The sequence below is a fragment of the Neofelis nebulosa genome, chromosome 10, assembly GCF_028018385.1.
Source record: "Neofelis nebulosa isolate mNeoNeb1 chromosome 10, mNeoNeb1.pri, whole genome shotgun sequence".
Lineage (NCBI taxonomy): Eukaryota > Metazoa > Chordata > Mammalia > Carnivora > Felidae > Neofelis > Neofelis nebulosa.
Genome location: NC_080791.1, coordinates 115,366,026 through 115,380,784, shown reverse-complemented (window position 1 = coordinate 115,380,784; position 14,759 = coordinate 115,366,026). Strand labels below are relative to the sequence as shown.

Here is a 14,759-nt window from a genome sequence, read left to right as displayed (position 1 = left end):
GAGGGGCGGGACCTAGGCGGTAGGGGGCCGGGCCTAGACGGCCTCACTAGTGCCGGCGGGGCGGGGCTTCGTGGGGGGGGCGGGGCCCTGGGGCGGGGGCGGGGCCTCGCATGAGGCGGGGCCCGGGCAGCTTTTCTCCGAGGCGGAGCACCTGGTCTCCGAGGTCTCACGTGGCCGCAGGGCGGAATAGGTGGTCCCGGCTCCACCGGCCGGGGCAGAAGGCGCGTGCCGTGGCGTGTCTCGGACGCCGGGTCCAGGCAGTGACATTAACGTGATGGGGCTGGGGCCTCGGTTCGTAGGTTGTGTACGGCGGTGCTCTGCGGAGCATCGACTGCGCGTTAGAGCTGGAGAGTATACACGAGTAGAGAGACAGAAAAGATGATTTTGTAGGAAAGAGTGTTATTCACAAGGCGACGTTTGTAATCTGTGCGCAGTGTTTCATTTGTCTAACCCTGTCAAGAGCTGTTCTAATTCTGTGCCCCACTCAAGTGCATTCATTCAATAAATGTTTATTATATAACCCCTTGTGCCCGGCTGTGCTGTAGGTGCTGAGGGTTGGACATCGAGCAGACCAGGCAGAAATCCCTGGTGGAGGGAACCGTGGGAGCCGAGGCCCGGCCTGGGAGGGTTCCCTGCGGGACCACGGGTTGATGAGGGGCGTGGCCAGGTGTCCACAGACTGAAACAAGTGGCGCTCAATCGGGGGCATAAAATTGAAAGCTGAGAGTTTTACGGAGAAGGGGAAGAAAGGTCTGGAAGCAGCAGTCAAGAGCAAGGAGGACAGGGACCCGCCCTCCAGGAGAGAAAGCAGCTGTGCTTGACAGGCTGGTAGGGGAAGCCGTCTCCGGCTCCCGGAGCAAAAGGGATGGGAGGGTGCTCAGGAAAAAACTGGCTTTTCTCGAGAACTTACTCCTTAAGCGCCAGAATTTTATTTTAACAGTTTTAATATGAATTGAGTATTTAATTATACTACGCACTTTCCTGTTCTACAGACATAGCATACTGACCTTGATGAACTTTTCTAAAGTTAGTTTCAGCAAACTTTGGGAGACCTTCTGTGAGCCAGCACCTCTGCAGGTGCCTGGGAGGAAGGAGGGGTAAGCAAGGCCAAGGCCTGCCACCTGGAGCCACACGTGGGGCAGCAGTGAAGGCCGCAGGGGTCACAGATGCCCTACAGGTATTACAAAGCTGGGTGGATTCGAGGAGGGAGAAGAAATCTGGGCACTTGTTTTTGCCGAAACATGGTGATACTCACGTGATATCTTAAGATTACGTGCTGGTGCCAGATGTACCCGTCTTGTTGTCTCTGTTTTAGTTCATTTCTGTGTTTATTGGGAAATAATAGTCTAAGACTGTTGGAATTGGGCCTAAAGTGAGTACATGTCTGAGCAGGGATCAGAAATGTTCTCACGGGAATAGACATCACGAACTGTAGTCCATAAATGTTGCGACTTACATTTCGGGTGCTTATCCATGAAGAAGTTGTGGACTAGTCCCCATTTCTCAGAATTGACATTTTGGCAGATGAGGTTTGCAAATATGGGAACTATGTGTCAGAGTTGATCTTTGGCATTTTATTAAACTGCTCTACTGGTTGTCTTCAAAGGAGATGGTTGAGCCCAGGGCCTGGAACCAGCTGACCTGGGCGTGACCTTGCCCTGTGGTGACCACGGGCAGACACCGTGCCCCTCTAAGCTTGGTCATTTTCACGTGTGCACTAGTGCCACCAGCTACCTCCCTCCAGGTGGCGCGGGTTCCGTGACATAGTGCAGGTCAGTGCTCACACGCGTGGGCTCTAAACATTGCTTATGTGAGTGTGCAATGCAGAAACAGGGCCCTTTAGCTGGACTCTGGGTGTGAGGTTTCGACTTCATCCCGGGACACCGGACCGGCTCTCCCAGGCTGACTGTGGGAGTGGCTCCCTCGCCTACCGCAAGAATCACATTTTTGGAAAGCTGCTAAAATGGTCTACTTTCATTTTATTCTTTTCTGTGCTATAACCTCTTAGATTTGTTTCCTGAAATTCTTGTAAGGGTAAAGAAAACTGTTTAAAACAAGGGTTTGGCCCTGTTTGGTCCCCTTTGTGACATCCATGCGGATGTGAGGACTTGGCTGCTGTGAGGACCAGTGAAGCTGAACTTGAAGGTCACCACTGCACGTGCGTCCCAGACAAAGGGGGCCACGTGGGATTCACCGGGACTTAGGTCTTTATTTTTGAACTCACCTGATTCTCCCAGCTAAGTCTTTATCTTCGTTCTTAAACTGAGTTCAGCTGCCGCGGGATCTTTGCTGCATAGAGGCACCCCGGCTGCAGTTTCGTATCGTCCCTCCTGGAGGTGACCACTCTCGTCCGCTTCCAGCGTGCACCGTCTTCTCGATCCAGCCCCAGACAGGCGTCCGACGGACATGAGTTCTCGGCCCCTTCCCACCTGCTCCCACCCTTATGCCTCTGTCCCCACCAGACTCCATGTTTCCTGAAGTAGAAAGCCTTTGGATTCTTCTTGCCACTCCCTCGAGCCCGTTGCAGGGTCCCGACATAGAGGGTCTCAGGAAACAGGAGCGGAGGGGCTGAGGAGGGAGACCCCAGTGTGTGTTTCTGAGATGCCATCCCGGAGAGACTGTAGTGCCACCAGCCAAGCAGTCAGACACGCTTAACCAGACGCGTCTTTGGGCGGGGCCCCTGCGGCGTTTGTACTTTCGTAAACATTTTCCGTTAGAAAAATACCTTGCTTATTGAAACACAAGACACGGAAAAGTGCACGTGGTGGACGCAGGGAGCGCGCTGGATTTCCCCAGCCTCGCCCCCGGTGAGACAGAAGCCATTCAGAGCGAGGTAGCGGGTGTTTGAGAACTGAGCTGGACCTGCGGCTGCTCTGCGTTCCCGTGTGAGCAGTCACGCAACTGACAGCTTTCACCTTACGCTAGAGAGGGCCCGCCGGGTTGTGTTCTCCACTTTCCGTAGAGTACCCTCTGATCTCCGGGCGGAGTTCTGTCATTTGGCGGGAGGAAGTTCACGTTGAAGCAGGGGTAGGGGAGCCTTTGCATACCCTGGTCAGCTCCTTGCCCTGAGGGAGAAGATTTGGGCTTTAAGGAGCTGATTTCAGTCCTGTAGTAAGGAAGCAGGCCAGTCACGGTGGGGGGGGGGGGGGGGGCAGTGCGCACTCCGAGAGTCCTGCGTTCCGTGCTGGCAGGGTGGTGTGGGCGCAGGAGTGACCTCCTCCCTCCTGCACGTAAACACTACAAGGATTAGACGTTCCTATAGGACCCCGGGTCGGACCCTGAGCCAGCCTCTGAGAACCGAACAACATTAAAAACAAGAGCCTGCCCACAGGAGCTGGTGGGACAGCTGTGCAGTGGTGGGCACCAAAGGCCTTGGTCAGTTACCGTGGTGAGGCCAGGCGGGCGGCTTCGTACAGGAGATATTTGATGCCTCCATACCTAACGTGGTATGGAGCAAAGCATATGCAAAGGCACGGGGGTTTCAAATAACCTCTCTTCTGATCTCCTTCTGCCTGTTTTTGAGATTTATATAAATGGAATTTGGGGTGCCTGGGTGGCTCAGTCAGTTAAGTGTTCGACTTCAGCTCGGGTGATGATCTCACAGTTCATGGGTTCAAGCCCCACATCAGGCTCTGTGCTGATGGCTCAGAGCCCAGAACCTGGTTTGGATTCTGTGTCTCCCTCTCTGTCTGCCCCTCCCCCACTCACATGCTGTCTCTCTCTCTCTCTCTCTCGAAAATAAATATCAAAAAATTAATAAAAATAAATTATATATTGCATGATACCTTTTCTTTGCTGAACAGCTGTGTGAGTAACCGCCATCATTTCGTTGTGAGCGGCAGTGGTCTGTGGTCCACACTGTATTGTTTTCTACTGCGTGGACAAACCACACTCTACCTACCCATTCCTTCTTGGTGTACGACTCTTTCCAAACCAGTAGGTTTTCGCATTGCTGTGAATGTACGTGCCGTTTGCTGAATGTATGTGAGCGTTTCTGTTGAGTGGGAGGGGACTGTAGTTTCGGTACCAAGGTTGTGGTGGCCTCTTAAAGTTAGTTGGGAAATGTTTCCCCTTTTCTGTCTTTTCAAAGCATTTGTGTAATATTGGTGTTAATTATTCCTTAAATGTTTGATAGAATCTGCTAGTGAATTCTTTTATTTCTTTGTAGGAAGTTTTTACATCATGGATGCTCTTTCTTTAGTAGTTCTAGAACTACCTAGACTTTTCTTTTCTTCCTGGGACGGTTTTTATAAGATAACTGTCAGCCGTGTCAGGTTTGTTAATCTTTTTGTTGTTGTTGTTGTTCCTCTACACCTTTCGTGGATTCTTTTGTCTCGTCGAGTAGTTGCTTAAGAGAGGAGTGTTGGCCCTCTGGCCACGATCGTGTGTCTCTTTTCAGTTCTGTTAGGTTTGTGCTCTTCTGTCTCCAGACTGTGTTACCAGCACCATGTTTGAAGTCATCTTAGCATCCCAGCAAAGAGATTCCTTCTCCTTGGAGATGCTCCCTCTCTGTTAGCAAGCCCTGCTGCTCAACAACAGACCAACCGCAGCAGTGAAAACCACACACAGGCAAGACCACTTAACTCATGCTCGGACTGAAACCCATTTTTCTGATTTCTTTTTGCACTTTGTTGAGGCATTGATGAGGATGTTCTGCAGTGACTGGAACATTCCAACCGCCAGGCTAGAAAAGCCCTGATGTCAATGGAATGCCTAGAAGACCACACCTCACGTGTCCCCTCCCCAACCCGTGACCACACACTGAACACATACCGACCCTGCCCTGATGGTGCGCTCCCTGCCTGCCCTGAACCTTTCCCTGTGAAACTGGAGGTGTCCCTCTTGCTGGCAGAGAGGTTGGTTGGTAAGGCCTGAGCCTGCCACCTCCCCTCACTGCCAGCACCCAAAATAAATCTCTCCCTCTCGCTTTTCTTTTCTTTTCTCTTCTCTCTTTTTCTTTCTTTCTTTTTTTTTTTTGAGTTTACCTGTTTATTTATTTTTCTAATATAATTTATTGTCAGATTGGCTTCCATACAACACCCAGTACTCATCCCAACAAGCGCCCTCCTCTCCCTGTCTCTTTTCTGACCCCTCGTCCCTTGAGTTACTGGCTTCTCTTGCTATGAGTTTAGCCAAGTGTGGTCAGCAACAGTATTGGCAAACCTGGAGGGACTGTGCCTTCCATTTTTCCAGCCAGCTGTCTGGGGTGGTTGTGACCGTGGCTGTGCACCTGAGCTTCCCCTGTGCATCTCCTGACTTTGCGGCTATGATCCAGCGGTGACATTTCTCTCTTGTGAGGCTTGTCCCAGAGTTGATTCTGTTGGATAATTCAGCCATGCCAGCTTTTTTGGGGATGGTGCTTACACGGTATGCTCCTTTCCATTCTCTTACTTTTAACATTTCTAGATTCTTTCATTTAAGGTGTTCCTTGTAAGCACAATGTACTTGACATTTGGTGGGGTTTCCTAGTCTGATGATCTCTCTTTTCATTGGAAAATTTAGACTGTTTACGTGTAATCACTGATATATTTTGGGCTTTCTGTTGTATCTGCCTGTTCTGTTTCTGTTTCTCTCTTTTTTTCTTTTGCCTTTTTCTGGATTTTTTTAAATTATTTTCTCTGGTTCGGTAGTTTTGCATTCTTTTAGTATTATTTTAGTAGTTACCCGAGAGATTATATGTACGTCTGTGACTTATTAAAGCTTAATAGAAGTATATACTTCAGCACTTCCTGGACAATACAGGAACCTTAGGGCATGTTTGTCTCTATCTGTGAATAATCATTAATTATTATTAACTCATGCAGTCAGTATTCATTTAGAATTTTGTTGCTCTTCAATCTTGGCATCTTCCTACTTCCGTCTGGGGTTACTTTTTTTTTTTTCTGCCTGGAGAAGCCCTAGTATTTCATTTGACGTGAGTTTACCGGTGATGGATTCTGCCAGAGTTTTTGCTTTTCTGAAAATTTCTTTGTATGTCCTCCCTTTTTGAAGGATATTTTTGCTGAGTATAGAATTATAGCTTGGCGGTTCTGTCAGCGATCTCAAAATGTGACTTCATTGTCTTCTGGCTTTTATACTTTCTGTCCGTTTTATTGTCACTCCTTTGAAGGTAGCGTGTCTTCACAGGTGTTTGGAGGAATCCCTCTATTTTCAGTAGAGGTTTTGTTGTACTGTGCCTCAGTGTGTGTTTGTCCATCTTGATGCTCATAGTGCTTCCAGAATGTACGGCTTGATACCCTTCATCAGTGTGGGGAAATTCTCAGATTTCTTATTTCTTTAGATATTTTGGATGCCCCTTCTCTTTCTGATCACATGTGTGACCAACCTTTCACTCTGTCCCACATGTTTCTTGCACTCTTTACTAGAGTTTGTATCCTTTTGACTCTCTGTTTCAGTCTAGGTAATTTCTTTTCACCTGCCTTCTAAATCACAAATTCTCTCTTTCTCTGTATCAAATCTGTTGTCAACCCCATCCATTGCGTCCTTAAATCTAGTTATTCTGTTTTTCTCCTTCAGAGTTTCCATTTACTTTTTTGGTTTTGTTTCCAGGTCTCCCCTTAACCAAATTAATCTTGTCTTTTGACAATGTACTTGATTGAGTACGTTAAGTACAGTTATTTAAAGTCCTTACCTGATAATGCCAGTATCTACGTCTCTCTTGGGTCATTTCTGTTGCCTGTTCCTTGTCATCACATCTTATGTCTTGGTATGCCAAATTACTTTTGATCGAGTGTTGTATATTTCCTACTTGAGAAATCCTAGAGAATCCGATGATCGGCTGATGCATCAGATAACCTGTCTTCTGTCGGAGCAGACCGTTAGGCCAGGAGTGCCAGCGATCCCCGGGTCATCCTAATCCTGGTGGTGAGTTGGGGTCACTTGGAGGTTGAGCTCCAGTTCATACCATGGCCGGTCCCTTTTCTGCTTACTCTTGATCTGGGGTGTAGTCCTTCCAGGACCCAACCCAAAGCCTGGAGGATGTAGTGGGGCCCATCTTCCTCAGCACAGTTCCTGAAATCCACTCTTTTCTCACATCCCTGGGACTCTGTAGAAAGTTCCAGTCAGCCTGCTGGCTGTTGTCTTCTGAATCAGCAGATGCTTCTGGTGATTTATCTCTTGGGCTGAGCCTTCTTCTGGTTCTTACCCTCACAGTTCCTCACTGACTTGGTAGCAGGTTAATAGGTTTGTGTATTTTGTCTTAATCCAGTGCCTAGCTCTAATTCTCAGGGGCTTATCTGAGCCTCTACTCACCGTCTCAGGTTATGGGACCACCTTCCTCATTTCAAGATTACAAAATGCAACCTGTACTTGGGATTATACTCTAAGTCCTTGAGAGGCCCAGAAATAGGTATTTCTGAGAAATAGATATGACTCACATCATTTATACCTTTGGGAGTTACTGATTTAGGGTTAGCAACTCAGAGTAGACCCCAGGTATCTAGGCTGGAGTTGGCTCATACCCAACTTCTTAGGTTGGAAAGGAGACCAGAAAGGGGATTAAATTTTCCGTTCAGGACACAAGGAGTTACTGAAGGTGTTAATGACACCGATATGTAAGAAACATTACATTGATTTACTGTCCCAACTAAAATCAGATCTGCTCCGAGCTGCCACTTGCCAGGGTGCAGGTGCTCTGCACAGGTGGACCACTCCAGTTTCGGTGCAGCATCACTGTGATGGTCGGTCAGGGGACCTCATGAAGCCATGGATCCCCCCAACTCGGGATGGGAAAGAGGAAATGGAGGCGGAGACAAGTGTGGCACCCTGGTTGGGTGCCTGGTTGGGTTGGAGCCTGTGGCACTCTCCACTGGCTTCCCCTTGGTGCCCTGGTGGGCTTCTGGGGCACAGCCCCATCCTCTTGGAACCCCAACCGTCCCTTCAAATCCCCCCACTTCCCTGGGCCCCCCCTCATCCCCTGGGAGCCATCCTGTCCTCCCAGAGCCCTGCTTGTTCCCCAGGAGCTACTCCTCCCTCTGGGAGCCCCCTGTCCTTCTGGAGCCCCACCTCATCCCCCTAGGAACCCCCTATCCCTCTGGAGCCCCCCAGTTCCCCCAAAGTAACCTGTCCCCTGGAGCCCCCAGGGTCCAGTAAGGGTAGAAGTGGGACAGTTGGGCCTGCAAGTTGTACAGACTGCCTCTCAGCCCCTGACACGCAGCCCAGCTTGGCTCTGTCTGAGAGCAGGGGACCCCTCAGGAGTAAAGGTCATGGTGGTCTGGACCGGGATGTCCAGTGGGCTTTTGGAGGCACAGGTGAGTGACAGTGGTGAAGGGCTGGCAGTCAGGGTGAGAGGAAGGGGCACTCCGGGTGTCAGTTGTGGTAGCTGAGAGCATTGTCGGGCCGTTTACCGAGTGGGAGGGCCAAGCAAAACCACCTTGAGGTGGGGTAGAGTTACTTCAGGCGTGGTGATTTGGGGATGCCCACGAGACACCCGGAGATTTAGCCGACTGGCCTTTGAGACAGCTGGGTAGAGACTGACCACGACCTGGTGCGTATTTAACCCTGTGGGGAGCAGGCCCAGAGCTGACTCCTGGACAGGCCTGTCCTTCACTGTCAGCCAGAAGGGAAAGCTCATCATGGGGGCCGGGGCCAGTTGCTCGTGGCTCAGGGAGGCCAGGCGAGAGTGTCGGTTTGGCCTGAAGCCAGTGGGGCTCGGTACCCCTCACTTGCTTAGTCCCCCTGGGGCCCCAGAATAGACCCAGAATGGCTCTGTTGTCACATGTTGTGAACTTTGTCAAATTAAAGCCTTTTGATTGGCCTCTTTCCACTCCGGCATCTCCTCTGTTACGCTCCCCCTCTGGCCAGGAAAGCCAAGTCAGGAATATGCCGTCTAAACTGCATTTGGACAGGGGCACCCGGGTGGCTCAGTCGGTTGGGCATCCGACTTCGGCTCAGGTCATGATCTCGCCGTCTGTGAGTTCGAGCCCCGCATTGGGCTCTGTTCTGACAGCTCGGAGCCTGGAATCTGCTTCGGATTCTGTGTCTCCCTCTCCCTCTGCCCCTCCCCTGCTCGTGCTCTGTCTCACTCTCTCTCAGAAATAAAAATATTAAAAAGAAGTAATGAATATGCCCTTGGATTGTTGCACGATTCAATTAATGGAGACAGGAGAATAAAATGAGCACCTTGGGAAGAAATGTGTCACGGAACCAGAGGACCCAGCAGGTCTCTGTGTATCGGGAATTTGGGTCATGCTAAAGGCCTTCCGCACGAGGGAAGGCTGGACACTCGAACAGTGACGGGCAACGGAGGAGCCACCTCGGAAAGAAATAGTACCCTTCCTCACGCCAGCATGGCAGCAGGAGAGTGAGACTAAAAGGAGTTAGAAGACGAGACAGGATAATGTTTTTATAGTGTGGGGTTGGGAAGGTATTCTCAAGTAAGATACAAAGCCTGAAGCAGTAGAGGGCAAGAGGACAGATTTGCCCAAATAAAAGTTAAAATCTTTGATGCCGCCAAGTAAAAAATTAAAAACCCACGACCAGTCAGATAAAAATACATACAACATGTGTAACAGCAAACTGTTGGTCTCCAGAGTACCAACTAAGAGCTATAAAGCAGTACGACAAAACCATGTAAAAAGGACGACGAGACCTAAGCCACGGTGCACAAAAGAGATGTGATTGGCCGAGAGACTTTGCAAGGCCCTCACCTCTAGTGGTGCTCAGAATGCAAATTAAAACCACAGTAACACATGACCTTTTGCTCATCAGCTAAAATTTCAAAGGCTGTCGCTGTTTGGGGTTGAGAGGCTGGGGAGCTGCCGTCGTCGGGCCCTGGATGAGGTAAGAGTCCACGCTTAACCGGCCCGAACAGGACAGCTCGGCAGCGTCCGTCAAAATCCACAATTCCTGTGTAGTTTTATAAGCAATTCGGTTTGGCGGGGGGCGGGGGGTCTGTCCTAAGGAAGGACACGGAAGGCTGTTCGTGACCTCACTGCCGGTACCAGAGAAGAGTTGGGAACACCTTTGATGCCCAGAGGCAGGAGGGTGGTCAGTGTGCCAGCACCCGGCGTTGAGAAGGAGAGCCCCTTCAGGTGTTACTTAGCGAGCAGAGGAGGATCGCGTGATGGCCTTGGTTGCAAAGAGGCTGGACCCGCTGGAGGAGAGAAAGGGAGGCAGAGGCACTGCCCAGAGCTGAGCGGCACCCAGCACCAGCACCCCTCGGGCGCTGAGGGTCTGCAGGAGGAGGCCCCGTGCTGGGGGCCCGTCACCGGCAGGCCTGTTGCCCTCTGGCTGAGAGCCCGGCCAGGAGCGGGACACGCGGCTCCTCCCTTTCTTCCGCCTCGTAGCTCCTGCTGGTGCCTCCCTGGCAGAGGCCAACGAGAAGCTGAAGGTCGGGGAGTCGGGAGACACGGTTTGTCGCCTTCTTGCCTGGGACTCCGAGGTGAGCACCAGAGGAGCTATGAGCTAACGGAAGGCTGGCCCCGCTGATGAGGTCAAGGCAGCCCTGTAACAGGGAGTCCCGGGTGCCAATTACGGATGAGGAACACGGTCCCGCAGCACACGGGAAGTGAAGAAGCCACGTCACGGGACAGGACCGGGGTCGTGGTCTGTACAGGAAGGCGATGCCTGCATGTGTGCGTGTAGACACACGCACGTGCGTAAGCAGCAGGGAGGGGCACGGGGCTGGTGGCGGACGTGCGCTCCGGGCCCGCAGCCACCGTTCCCACGGCACCTGCTTCCAAGACCAGTGTGGGGCTGGGGAAGGACGGAGAGCAGGCGCGGAGGCAATCTTTGAGGGTGGTATTGTTTTACTCGGGTTGTTTGAATATTTAACAATGACACTATGTTAACTTATTACTGCAATTTTTAAAAATACAAAAATAAAACATTAAAACGTTTTTTAAACAGACATGAAATGGGTGCCTGTGTGGCTCAGTCGGTTGAGCGTCTCACTTCAGCTCAGGTCATGATCTCACACTCCGTGTGTTTGAGCCTCGTGTGGGGCTTTGTGCTGACAGCTCAAAGAGCCTGGAGCCTGCTTCGGATGCTGTGTCTCCCTCTCTCTCTCTCTGTCCTGCCCCTGCTCATGCTCTCTCTCTCTCGCAAAAATAAATAAACAAAGGGGTGCCTGGGTGGCTCAGTCGGTCAAGCATCTGACTTCGGCTCAGGTCATGATCTTGCGGTTTATGAGTTCGAGCCCCGCATCGGGCTCTGTGCTGACATTTCAGAGCCTGGAGCCTGCTTCGGATTCTGTGTCTCCCTCTCTCTCTGACCCTTCCCCTCTTGAGCTCCATCTCTCTCTCTTTCAAAAGTAAATAACATAAAAAAAATTAAATAAGTAAACATTAAACAATAAAAAAACAAAAAGATATGAAAGATACTAAGGACTCAGTGAATTTGTATGAGTTGCTGTGGGTAGAACATTGTTTCAGATTAGGAACTTCTATTTTGAGGGGTTTTTTGTTTTTTTGCTTTTCTCCTTTTCAGTTTATTATTTAATTTGTAGTGAGTTAACACAGAGTGCAGTATTGATTTCAGGAGTAGAATTCAGTGATTCGTCACTTACACACAACACCCAGTGCTCATCACAAGTGCCTTCCTGATACCCATCACCCATGTAGCCCCCCCCCCCCACCTCCCTCCATCAGCCCTCAGTTCTCTATCATTAAGAGCCTCTTCTGGTTTGTTTCCTTCCCTCTTTTCCCCTGCCTTCCCGTATGTTCATCTGTTCTGCTTCTTAAATTCCACATATGACCGAAATCATATGGTATTTGTGTTTCTCTGACTTATTTCAGTTAGCATAATACCCTCTAGCTTCATGCACATCATTGCAAATGGCAAGATTTTGTTCTTGTTGATGGCCAAGTAATGCTCTGTTCTGTATATAAACCACATCTTTATCCATTCATCAGTCAATGGACGTTTTGGCTCTATCCATAAATCAGGAGTAATTGTAAACATCGGGGTGCATGTGTTCTTTCAAGTCTGTATTTTTGTATTCTTTGGGTGAATACCTAGTAGTGCAATTGCTGTGTCATAGGGTAGTTCTATTTTTAGTTTTTGAGGAACCTCCATACTGTTCTCCACAGTGGCTGCACCAGTTTGCATTCTCAACAAGAGTGTAAGAGGTTCCTCTCTCTCTCCGCATCCTCGCCAACATCTGTTGTTGCCTGAAGTGTTAATGTTAGCCATTCTGACAGGTGTGAGGTGGTATCTCATTGTGGTTTTCATTTGTATTTCTCTGATGCTGAGTGATGTTGAGCATCTTTTCATGTGTCTGTTGGCCATCCGGATGTCTTCTTTGTAAAAATGTCTATTCATGTCTTCTGCCCATTTCTTCACTGGATTATTTGTGTTTTGGGTGTTGAGTTTGATAAGTTCTTCATAGATTTTGGATACTAACCCTTTATCTGTCATTTGCAAATATCTTCTCCCATCTGTCGGTTGCCTTTTAGTTTTGCTGATTGTTTCCTTTGCTGTGCAGAAGCTTTTTATTTTGATGAGGTCCCAGTAGTTCATTTTTGCTTTTGTTTCCCTTGCCTCTGGAGACGTGTTGAGTAAGAAGTTGCTGCGGCCAAGATCAAAGAGGTTTTTGCCTGCTTTCTCCTCGAGGATTCTGATGGCTTCCTGTCTTACATTGAGGTCTTTCATCCATTTTGAGTTTATTTTTGTGTCTGGTGTAAGAAAATGGTCCAGGTTCATTCTTCTGCATGTCACTGTCCAGTTTCCCCAGCACCCCTTGCTGAAGACACTGCCTTCATTCCATCGGATATTCTTTCCTGCTTTGTCAAAGATCAGTTGGCCATTCGTCTGTGGGTCCATTTCTGGGTTCTGTATTCTGTTCCATTATCTGGGTATCTGTTCTTGTGCCAGGGCCATACTGTCTTGATGATGACAGCTTTGTGATACAGCTTGAAGTCCGGGATTGTGATGCCTCCTGCTTTGGTTTTCTTTTTCGAGATTGCTTTGGCTATCCGGGGTCTTTTCTGGTTCCATACAAATTTTAGGATTGTTTGTTCTAGCTGTGTGAAGAATGCTGGTGTTATTTTGACAGGGATTGTACCGAATGTGTAGATTGCTTTGGGTAGTATCAACGTTTCAACAATATTTGTTCTTCCAATCCACGAGCATGGAATGTTTTTCCATTTCTTTGTGTCTTCAGTTTCTTTCATAAGCTTTCTGTAGTTTTCAGCATACAGATCTTTTACATCTTTGGTTAGATTTATTCCTAGGTATCTTGTGGGTTTGGGTGCAGTTGCAAATGGGATCAATTCCTTGATTTCTTTTTCTGCCACTTCATTATTGGTTGTATAGAAATGCAACCAATTTCTCTACCTTGATTTTATATCCTGCAACTTCACTGAATTCATGTGTTAGCTATAGCAATTTTTCGGTGGAACTTTTTGGATTTTCTAGAGTGTCATGTTGTCTGGGAATAGTGAAAGTTTGACTTCTTCCTTGCCCGTTTGGTTACCTTTTATTTCTTTTTGCTATCTGATTGCTGAGGCTAAGACTTCAGTATTATGTTGAACAGCAGTGGCAGGAGTGGACATCCCTGTCTTGTTCCTGACCTTAGGGGGAAAGCTTTCAGTTTTTCCCCATTGAGGATGATATTAGCTGTTGGTCTTTATATGGCCTTTATGATCTTGAGGTATGTTCCATCTAATCCTACTTCGTTGAGTGTTTTTATTGAGAATGGATACTGTATTTTGTCACGTGCTTTTTCTCCACCTATTGAGAGGATCATATGGTTCTTATCCTTTCTTTTATTAATGTGTGCCACATTAATAAAAGAAATTATAAATAAAAGAAATTAATTGATTGATTTGTGAATATTGAACAACCCCCGAAGCCCAGGAATAAATCTCATTTGATCATGGTGAATAATTCTTTTAATGTACTATTGGGCTCGATTTGGTAGTCTCTTGTTGAGAATTTTTGCGTGCATGCTCATCAAGGATACTAGCCTGTAACTCTCCTTTTGAGTGGGGTCTCTGTCTGGTTTTGGAATCAAGGTAGTGCTGGCCTTGGAGGAGTTTGAAGTTCTCCTTCCATTTCTATCCTTTGGAACAACTTGAGAAGAATAGATATTGATTTCTTCTTTAAATGTCTGGTAGAATTCCCCTGGGAAGCCATCTGGCCCTGGACTCTTTGTTGGGAGATTTGCTTTCATCAACATCAGTCGAGTAAATTTGAAGATCATTTGGCTTTACGAAACAATTCACGGGGCGCCTGGGTGGCTCAGTCGGTTGAGCGTCTGACTCTGATTTTGGCTCAGGTCACGATCTCGTGGTTTGTGGGTTTGAGCTCCGCATCGGGCTGTGTGCTGACCGTGTGGAGCCTGCTTGGGATTCTCTGTCTTCCTATGTCTCAAAAATAAATAAACATAAAAAAAAAAAAATGAATGAAGTAGCTTTCCACGTCCTGATATGAATAATTTCCAGGAAATACGAAGTGTGTTTACAGCCCGTTAGCAGTGTGCCTGCTGCCCTTCCCTCTGCAGGGCCCGTGTGTCTGTGCAGAGAACCTCCAAGGGGTTGCTGCGTATCTGCTGTGTCCCCCACACGCAGCCTCAAGGTCACACGTATGTGCAGACACGCTGAAGCCTGTGCCTCACACTAGCCTGGTTATCTGTGGCAGGGGTTACTGTTTCTCTCATCTGACTTTGTCTCCCTTCATGGTGAAGCTCGTTTTACTGAGCCTCTTTCGTTTTATGTCTTCCTTACCTGAAATCCGACTCCTTTAATAGGCCGAAGTGTCCGCCCTCATTCATGTGCAGCTTGTCGTACTCCAGTCTCACACACAATTGACAGACACACC

At 48.6% G+C, this 14,759-nt stretch overlaps 1 long non-coding RNA gene across 2 annotated transcripts in view; it reads left to right on the top strand.

Moving 5' to 3' along the window:
- LOC131488392 (uncharacterized) overlaps positions 1 to 14,759 on the top strand; it is a 32,452-nt gene that overhangs the window by 3,369 nt on the left and 14,324 nt on the right. The gene's annotated exons all lie outside the window — the stretch shown is intronic.